The sequence below is a fragment of the Salvelinus alpinus genome, chromosome 23 (assembly GCF_045679555.1).
Source record: "Salvelinus alpinus chromosome 23, SLU_Salpinus.1, whole genome shotgun sequence".
NCBI lineage: Eukaryota > Metazoa > Chordata > Actinopteri > Salmoniformes > Salmonidae > Salvelinus > Salvelinus alpinus.
The window spans coordinates 35,537,329-35,546,498 of NC_092108.1; positions in this window are offsets into that span (position 1 = coordinate 35,537,329).

Below are 9,170 nucleotides of genomic sequence, written 5' to 3' on the forward strand. Positions count from 1 at the left end.
CCCTCCAGGATTTACTAACATCGCCACTGAGTACCTGTTAAAATAATAGTAAGCAGCTCAGGTCATGTAGGAAAAAAACAGAGAGACACTGACACAGATGTACTTCCAGTTGTAATATTTTGGCTCTATATTATATATTCAATAGTAATTAACCCTTAGGATATATATATATTTTTCCAACCTTTATTTAACTAGGCAAGTCAGTTAAGAACAAATTCTTATTTACAATTATGACCTACCAGGGAACAGTGGGTTAACTGCCTTGTTCAGGGCCAGAACGACAGATTTTTACCTTGTCAGTTCGGGGATTCAATCAGAACTTTTGAAATGTACTGCGACAGAATTCAGAACATGGGCTGTTCTTACAGTATTCTCCCTGTACACCAAGTCAGAACCATAGGATAAATGAAGGGGGCATGTTCTGCCTAGTTAAATAAAGGTTAAATAAAATCAAATGAAAATATAAGCAGACAATGAAAGCTCTTACAATGTTCAATGATTACATTTCTCTAAAACAGGCTATAGGCTATATGTGCACCATCAAGTCAGAACAGTAGGCTAAGTAATGAGACCAAATTAAGACCAAATTATTAGGGTGAGGCACATGGGCTACTAACAGCTTACTACACAACATACATTTAGTATTACTTTCTTAGCTACAGTGTACATATCTCCCCGGCATAACATAATTCATGCAGCAGCATAAAATACATGTTTGGACTCACCTTGTGGTGCTGTGCTCACTTGAACAGGAAGGTGGTGCAGGAAAGTGGTCCTTCTTGTGGGCAAATTTTGTCATCAAACTTTGTCATCAAAGTCTGGCATTCTCTGGGTTTATGGTGCTTTCAAGAACACCTCGAACTCAGAAAAAACAAGGTCGAATCATGATGTCAGTGATCTTCAGGTCGTAGCTCTAGAAAGAGGCCCGGGTTCCCGACTTGGAATTCCGAATTGGATTCCGAATTCAAAATGTTTTTTCCCAGTCAGAGCTCGTTTTTTCCCGAGTTCCCAGTTGTATTGAACGCGGCAGAAGTCATGCTGGATTGACAGCATGGCCAATGTATTCAACCTTTTCTGGCCTATGGTGTGTTGCGAGTTCATTTTTATCCTTTTAAGTTTGGAAAAGAGACCCTTAAACCACACACCCTCTCCACTGAATAGCAGGCTAATGATTGCTTTGCAACGCTTGCAGTTAGCCACTGATTCCTACCAACCAATCATTGTTGAATTTGCGATTTCCAACTTGTTGTGTAATGTTTATGTCCAATGGCCGATGAGCACCGATATGTTTTAGCTATAATTTCTCTTCATATGACAAGGATTGAAATGGATTTGCCAGTAGATTGTTGACTTGATTCATGATGATGACTGCTAGCTAAGATTTTGAAAGTATGATGTTGACATGATCAGTCCAATCAAAGCTACGGTAGATATGTGATTTGACGTCATTTTGTCTGTGGCCAGTGACCTTGAGCCTTCTTGAATGAGCACTTCTAATTTTAAATCTATGGCAGCATCCAAGGGGCTTGAATTTTCGAGCTCTCCCCATTTTTTTGTGGTTTTGCAGGTGACGTAGTGTCCTCATGAGTGACAGAACACTGAGCCAATCATGGCGCAACTAGAGAACATTACCAACCCCTATGCTCCGTATTTTCCGCTGGCTGCCCCACCAACACCACAGAAAGCACTGAGCTAGGCTGAAACACCTGCATTTTGGAGCTGCATTACTCAAGAAAGCAAAAAAGAGACCATGTTTGCATGCAGCTTTATTAACACAAATATTTGTTTCTACATTGTTTGCAAACTGATATGTGACACGTATTAATGCCAAAATAATATGCAACCCCCCCAAAAAATGGCCCACCTGTCCTGAATGACGGGTCACCACTGCAGGTACTGCAGGAATGTCTACCAATGGCATGCCAATCTTTTTGTGAGAAATTATTACTGGTCACTCAGACATTTATTAAGTATTTCTACATTATAAAGAGCACTTACTTTAGATTAAGGACTGCAAAAAGACTTGGTGAACACACAATTTATAAATGCCCTGTAAATGGTTTATTATGGACCTTTGAACTACCTTGTTACCCATCCGGTACTATTAGACAAAGAAGAAAATAAATGCCTACTTTATTGACCAAACCCTTGGCTCCTCTCATAACATCCCCTCATACCCGCTCTCCTCTCCGTTTCCTGTTCCAGTCCTTGATAAATCTGCCGCCAGGCTCCGGGACCATCAGACACATCACCACACCACTCAACCTCACCGTGGAATCCATAAATCAAGAGAACATTCCCTTCTTCATCATTAGTGCACCAGCTCACAAGATCATCCTCGGCCTCCCATGGCTCCAATGCCATAACCCTACCATCTCATGGTTGAGGATGAAAATCACAGACTGGGCACCCGAATACCGGAGGACCTACTTTCCCATCCCCGGTGGTTCTATGTCGGTTGAAAGTCCTGTGGTTGCTCTTCAGCCCAACATCCCGGAGGTATACCAGGACCTGCGGGAGGTAATATGCAATTGACCTGCTTGCAGGCTCTGCCCTCTGTCGGTGGCTGAAACCAAGGCCATGGAGGAGTACATCCATGAGGCGCTCCAACAGGGATTCATCCGCACGTCCACCTCTCCTGCATCTGCAGGCTTCTTTTTCGTGGCGAAGAAGGATGGAGGATTACGCCCATGTATTGATAACAGAGCTGCGGAGTGCATACAATCTCATCCGCATCTGGGAGGGGGATGAATGGAAGACCGCTTTCAGCATGATATCTGGTCAATACGAGTACTTGGTGATGCCTTTTGGCTTAGCCAATGCTCTCTGTGTTCCAGGCATTCGTTAACAGGGTGTTCCGGGACATGCTCGGACGCCAGGTGGTCGTGTATATCGACGACCACCTGGCGTTCTACTCTGCTACCTTGTAGGATCACATCGCTCACGTCCTAGTAGTTCTGGAATGCCTCCTGACCAACCAACTATATGTCAAGGCAGAGGTGCCAATTTCATCAGGAAGCTGTTTCCTTTCTAGGCTACCAGATCAGCCTTCAAGGAGTGATGATGGACGTTAAGAAGGTAGATGTGGTCAGGTCATGGCCAGTCCCAACCACCATAAAGGGGTTACAGCGGTTTTTGGGGTTTGCCAACTTCTACCACCATTTCATCAGGAACTTTAGCTCCATCGCCTCTCCTCTCACCGCTCTCCTCAAGGGTGGTCCCCATAGGTTGTTGTGGAGTCCAGCAGCTGACAAGGCCTTCCGCCTACTGAAGGGGCGTTTCACCTCCGCCCCATTGCTCAAACACCCTGATCCGACGCTACCCTTTGTGGTGGAGGTGGACGCTTCAGAGGTGGGTGTGGGGGCTGTCCTGTCTCAACTCTGTTGTTGTATGTGTCGAATTGCTATGCTTTATCTTGGCCAGGTCGCAGTTGCAAATGAGAACTTGTTCTCAACTAGCCTACCTGGTTAAATAAAGGTGAAATAAAAATAAAAATAAATGACAAGGTAATCCACAGAAATTGTATTTTTGTGCATATTACTCTAAGAAATAATCTCCTGCGGAGAAATTATGGCGTCGGCGATCGAGAGCTCCTGGCGGTGAAGTTGGCATTAGAGGAGTGGAGACACAGGCTGGAGGGTGCCAAGGACCCGTTCGTCATACTCACGACCACCAGAACCTGGAGTACATATAGACAGCGAGGCGGCTGAACCCGTGCCAAGCAAGGTGGGCCCTTTTCTTTACTAGATTTGACTTCACGCTGACCTATCGCCCAGGTTCAAAGAACACCAAAGCCAATGCCCTGTCCCGTCTCTACCATTCAGGAGAGGGTCCTGAATGCACCCATAATTTCTCCCTCTCGGGTCATAGCCCTTGTGGTCTGGGGCGTGTGGTTCAGGCGCGCAGAAGTGTGAAGCGATGACCACGTGAGACTCCAGTGCGCCGTCCACTGTCAGAAGGAGCAGACGGATCGCCACCGCAGTAAGACTCCCTTGTTCCGTCCTGGTGATCGTGTCTGGCTCTCCACCAGAAACCTCCCACTCTGCCTGCCCTGCAAGAAGCTGAGCCCCCGGTTTGTGGGGCTGTTCAAGGTTCTCCGGAGGGTCAACAAGATGACGTATAGATTACAGCTCCCCAGTGACTATTTTACCTTCCTTTCAGGTCTCCCTTCTCAGGCTGGTGGTTCCTGGTCCCCTGGGTGAGTCTCTCTCTCTCTCTCCTTCTGTGTTTGTCATAGAATGATGCCGGGACTAGTTTATGAAGATAGATTTCCAGCGTTGTGCTTCGTTTGACAGTGACAGGCCTTTCAGCAAATGAAATAGACAGGATATAGGCAGGGCTTTCCAGCCTGCAGTGGCTATGTAATGTAATTTGACACCAGGGTCAGTCATTACTACAGCTCATAAGAGCCACTCGCTGGCTGAAGAAACTGATATTCAGAAGAAAATAAACATTTAAAATACACAGTCCCTGAATTGACCTTTAACAGAGATTATTTAGCAAATATTATGCATCAATTCAGTGTTTCATTGTAATACATAATGACTTGTATTTGATAAAAAGCAGTAGCACTGTATGTAATGTCTAATAGATGGCTATTGGCATATGTGTTATAAAATCCAATCTAATGACTTTTTAGACTATTGCTAGTTAGTGCCTGTCATATGCATTTCCCTGAATCCCCCCTTCCCTAAATTGGGCCTAAGTGTTAATTAGCCTACTATTTCATACGATATACAGCCACAATATTAACTGGCAGCAGTAGGCTAAATCTGTGTCAGTGTGTCTCTTTTTTCTGTTTTCTCCCTACCTCGACTGCACTGTCTTCTGCAGAAGCAGCTGGTCTGTCGGTGCTAAACCTAGCATAACTTCTCAGCACAGACAAGGTCATAGCACTTGGACCAGCAGAACCAGAAAAGAAAGGAAAAAAGTGGGTTACGGCCTCAAGCCTTTTTTTGGTCTCTAACTTTTTAAACACCACCTATCGTTTTTTTCCAATCCATGATCTTAGCTGACTGATAACAGAGAGTCAGAGCTGGTCTCTCTGCTGATGCGCGTTTGAATTTGAATGTCAATTTTTGCACCACTTTAGCTCAGCCTATCAGAAAACTGGGCCAGCCCATCTTGGTAGGTGGGGGCAGCCATTGCCCAATGATCAGTGTTACGGATACAGGTATCCTGTGTGTGTATTTCTTTTCTCTCCTTCTCCCCTCACAGGTGGAATTCATCAGTCACCAATCAATCGCTAATCGGAAGACACCTGCTCCTTTTCCCTTACCCAATCACAGTCCCTTTCCCTTGGTTTAAAAACCCTGTCAGTTGTGTTCTCTAGAGTCAATCTCTCTGTCAATGCCATCTGTCTGTAGAGCTCTTGTTTGGTTTTTGCAACTACATGTCACTTTGTCCCCACCTGTGAGTATTGGTTTTGTTATGGTGTTTTTTTGATGGTGGGAAAAGGGGGTACCAAGATAAGTTGCCCATGTGCATACATTACCCGTAGGAATACTTTGTATAAAAACACTAGTTAGAACTGGGCGGACCACCCACTGTATTTTTGGTTAGTTAGCTGTTATTGAAGTAGGCTAGTCTACCTTAGGGGTGTTTTTGGATACTTATTATTTATTTCCTTGGGTCCAGCTCAGCCCCTTTTCTTGCCCCCCCCCCCCCCCCCCCCCATTACCGTGTGTTTTCAAATAAACCATGAGTGTTTGACGGTAATTTAGTTGTCTGTGGTTATTTCGTTCTCACTCTTACTTTTTCACTATCATTTGCATGAGTTATGTTACCATCCCCCCATGACTGTCGGGCCAAAGGGATTCGTAACAATCAGACATACTGAAATATATTATGACAGAAATTGCAGCAAAAAAAAAAAAATCTGCATATACTTTTTTTTACATTTGAATTATTGTTTATTACAGGGGTGCAACTTTGGTTTTTGAAGTGGGGGGACATAACAAAACAAAAAATTTGTGAAAACAGCCTACCCGATGCTCGGAGGTGTTTGCATGGTCCTAAAGCACACTGTTGCCTCGTTTTGTATCACATTCCAATAATAAAACTGGGGGGGACAAAAATGCAGTTTCAGAATGTGGGGGATACTGTTATAACATAACAAAGAGAGAATTCTACAGTGACCGAAGATGGATTGTGATTAACAAACAGCAGAGATCTGATGCCAGATCTGTATATAGTGGCAGACACACAGAAGATACATTTTACACTAAGCTAGTGGCAAGGCCTATACATTTTTGAGATGCCACTACCCAAGGTAGAACAAAACAAATACATTTGTTCACATCTCTAATGTCTCCCATTTACAAAATGGATCTGCAAAAGTGGTTAAGTTGATCGATATTGTGATACACCCCTTACCGCTAGAAGAGCAGAATAATTTGCGGCTTAAGGGGAGATGGGCCAGAAACTCATGTAACCCGATATTGCAAGCTCTGATATAGACAGTTGTCTGTCCCACATACACAAACAGCATTAGGATACCTTAATGCTTCTTGGAAATATAGACTTGTAAACACAGAGATTCAATAGGTGGAAATGTCAACTATTAATAATTGTGTAGGCTTAACATTTTAGTAGCTGATTTATTGACAGCTTTCCAAGTCAAATGTGCTCTTATTCAGTTATTATGGTCCTGCCTGACAAAAAATACAGTTACACATCTTTTGATGTTTTGGCTATTGTAATCGGCACTAAGGTCAACAAGTGGGCTCAGACATTGAAACTTCCTTTTTTGGGGTCCAAGGTTCTTTGAAGGATTTTGTATCTTTACACCCTACTCTTGCGATTCAGTCAGGGTGTCACGATCGTCGTATTGTGGAAGAGAGGAGGACCAAGGCGCAGCGTGATAACAATACATCTTTTATTAACGAACACGAACACGAAACGAACACTGACAAACTATACAAAAACAACAAACGACCGTGAAGCTATAAAACGAAAGTGCAGACACAAGCAGCTAACGTAAAGACATAGACAATCACCCACAAACTACCTAATGACTATGGCTCCCAATCAGAGACAACGATAGACAGCTGTCTCTAATTGAGAACCAATCTAGGCAACCATAGACATACAAACACCTAGACTGAACGTTGCCCCATAAACATACAAAAAAACCTAGACAATACAAAACACATACATCCCCCATGTCACACCCTGACCTAACTAAAATAATAAAGAAAACTAAGATAACTAAGGCCAGGGTGTGACACAGGGGGCCAAATATTTTCTTTGAGGCCACCCTAGACTTTGCCAGAGAGGAAGAGGCGAGGCAAGAGGTTTTACTCAACCAAGATTTTTTTTGGGGGGGGGGGTTGATGAGAGAGTGTTGAATTTGGGCAACAAAACCATGAATTGCTCATTTTCAACTTGAGGCTTATTTGAGCGAACAGAAGTTTTGTAATGGTTAGGTTGTTACGAATGCACTGACATAAGTGGATGACTTTGTGCACGTTGTCAAAGAGATAGAAGACTCATGGATATAACCTGTTTTAGCATGGACCAATATGGCTGTCATACTACCATTTGATGGAGGTCAAATCACATGTAAATATGAATTTTTGTAGATCAGGCGTTTTTTAAAATTGTGTAGAACACTCATGCTCATAAAAACTGTTTTGGTGTAAATACATTTTATTTTGAATCCAATATGGCCAACATAATTACACTCAAACACCTGTGCCAGCATATAAATTGCCCAGGTTAATTTAGTATTGTGTTATTCTGTCTTTCAAAATGTTTCATACGGCTCTTGGTATAACTAGGACTATGAGTGGTAGCGCCATGCCACTGTTGTGTTTGAATAGCTGAAGCCAACTAGTTGTTCAATGTGTGTTCATGTTTTTTTAGGATACAAGCAAATAGTAGAGTAACCAAGTTACAGGAAAGCAACCTGTAATACAACAGTCAGCCACTCTAGTAGCGTATATGTACAGCTCTAACATCTCCCCTCTTTTCCCCACTGAAACTAAGTGTGTAAGGTGAATAATAAGTCTTTGAGGTGAGCAAGACATGAGTGTGTCCTAACATGTTGAGGAGACACAGTAGCCAGTAGTGGTTGTAGTTCTGGGGCCTGACCAGGTTGCACAGTTAACTGGTCATTCTGGGCAAGCTGCAGCGACAAGGGCAGTATCCTTCCTGTATGACTGGCAGGGTATTCAGTGCTGTGTGGTGATCAGTTTCCATTTCTACAACAGTTGGGTGCAGGCACTCAGCAGATGCAGCTTGCATGCCAACGAAACCCATTGACTAACTGGAATGTTATCTTAGCCTGAATTATGCATGGGATACACCAGTAGTGTAATGGTTGGTTGTCTGGTTGTGAAGGAGAGAATGTGAAAGGGCTGTCACAAACAGACCTGCCCTTAGATCTTTCCAACACCTAATGGACCTGTGTTTTTTTTAATGCTGAATGTGGTAAAAGGTTGTGGTGTTCACATGCTACATATTCCTGTATAATAATTCTTAAGTCAGGTATGATTATTTGGCCGATATTTACAGTGGGTAGCTGGCTGGGATTACGGTCTGGGGCAGGCCCAGCAGGAGATAAGGAGAGTGACAGAACCTGTGAGGGTGACCTAGAGGTTACTTAGAGTATAGGTCATAGACCATGATTATGAGAGACGTAGCACAGCTCCATTTGGAGATGATGACTGGGCATCGATGGAAAGTAAAGGGGTTGCAGAGGTGGCGGAACTGATCGAGCATGGTGAACAAAGACCACTCATCACAGTCAATCCCCGGTCACCATGCACGATCACATACAGCAGCTTTGTTTATGTTTGACCATCCTCAGGGGCCTGTTGCTTGTCATTGACTGTCAGGTTGTGTTTGTTTATTGTAGTGAACACCTGCCTTATGCGCTTGTCATCATGTGTAGTTGCATCCAACCTATACTAATAGGTCACCAAGTCAACAACTCCAGGACAGACAGTCAGGATCGTGGAAATTATTTTTTGACATTTTTGAAATGTGCACGCTCAACGCAAACAGCGTAAGAGTGCACAGGAACATCGCAATGCGCATTACAAATGCAGTGAGCCAGAGGAAGGTCATGTTGAATTCAGGCAGCCGTATTAGACTAGCAATGAATCTCAGCTTACTTCTAAATAATGAGATTACTTAAGAGCCCAATCCTGGAGGAACAAGTTATA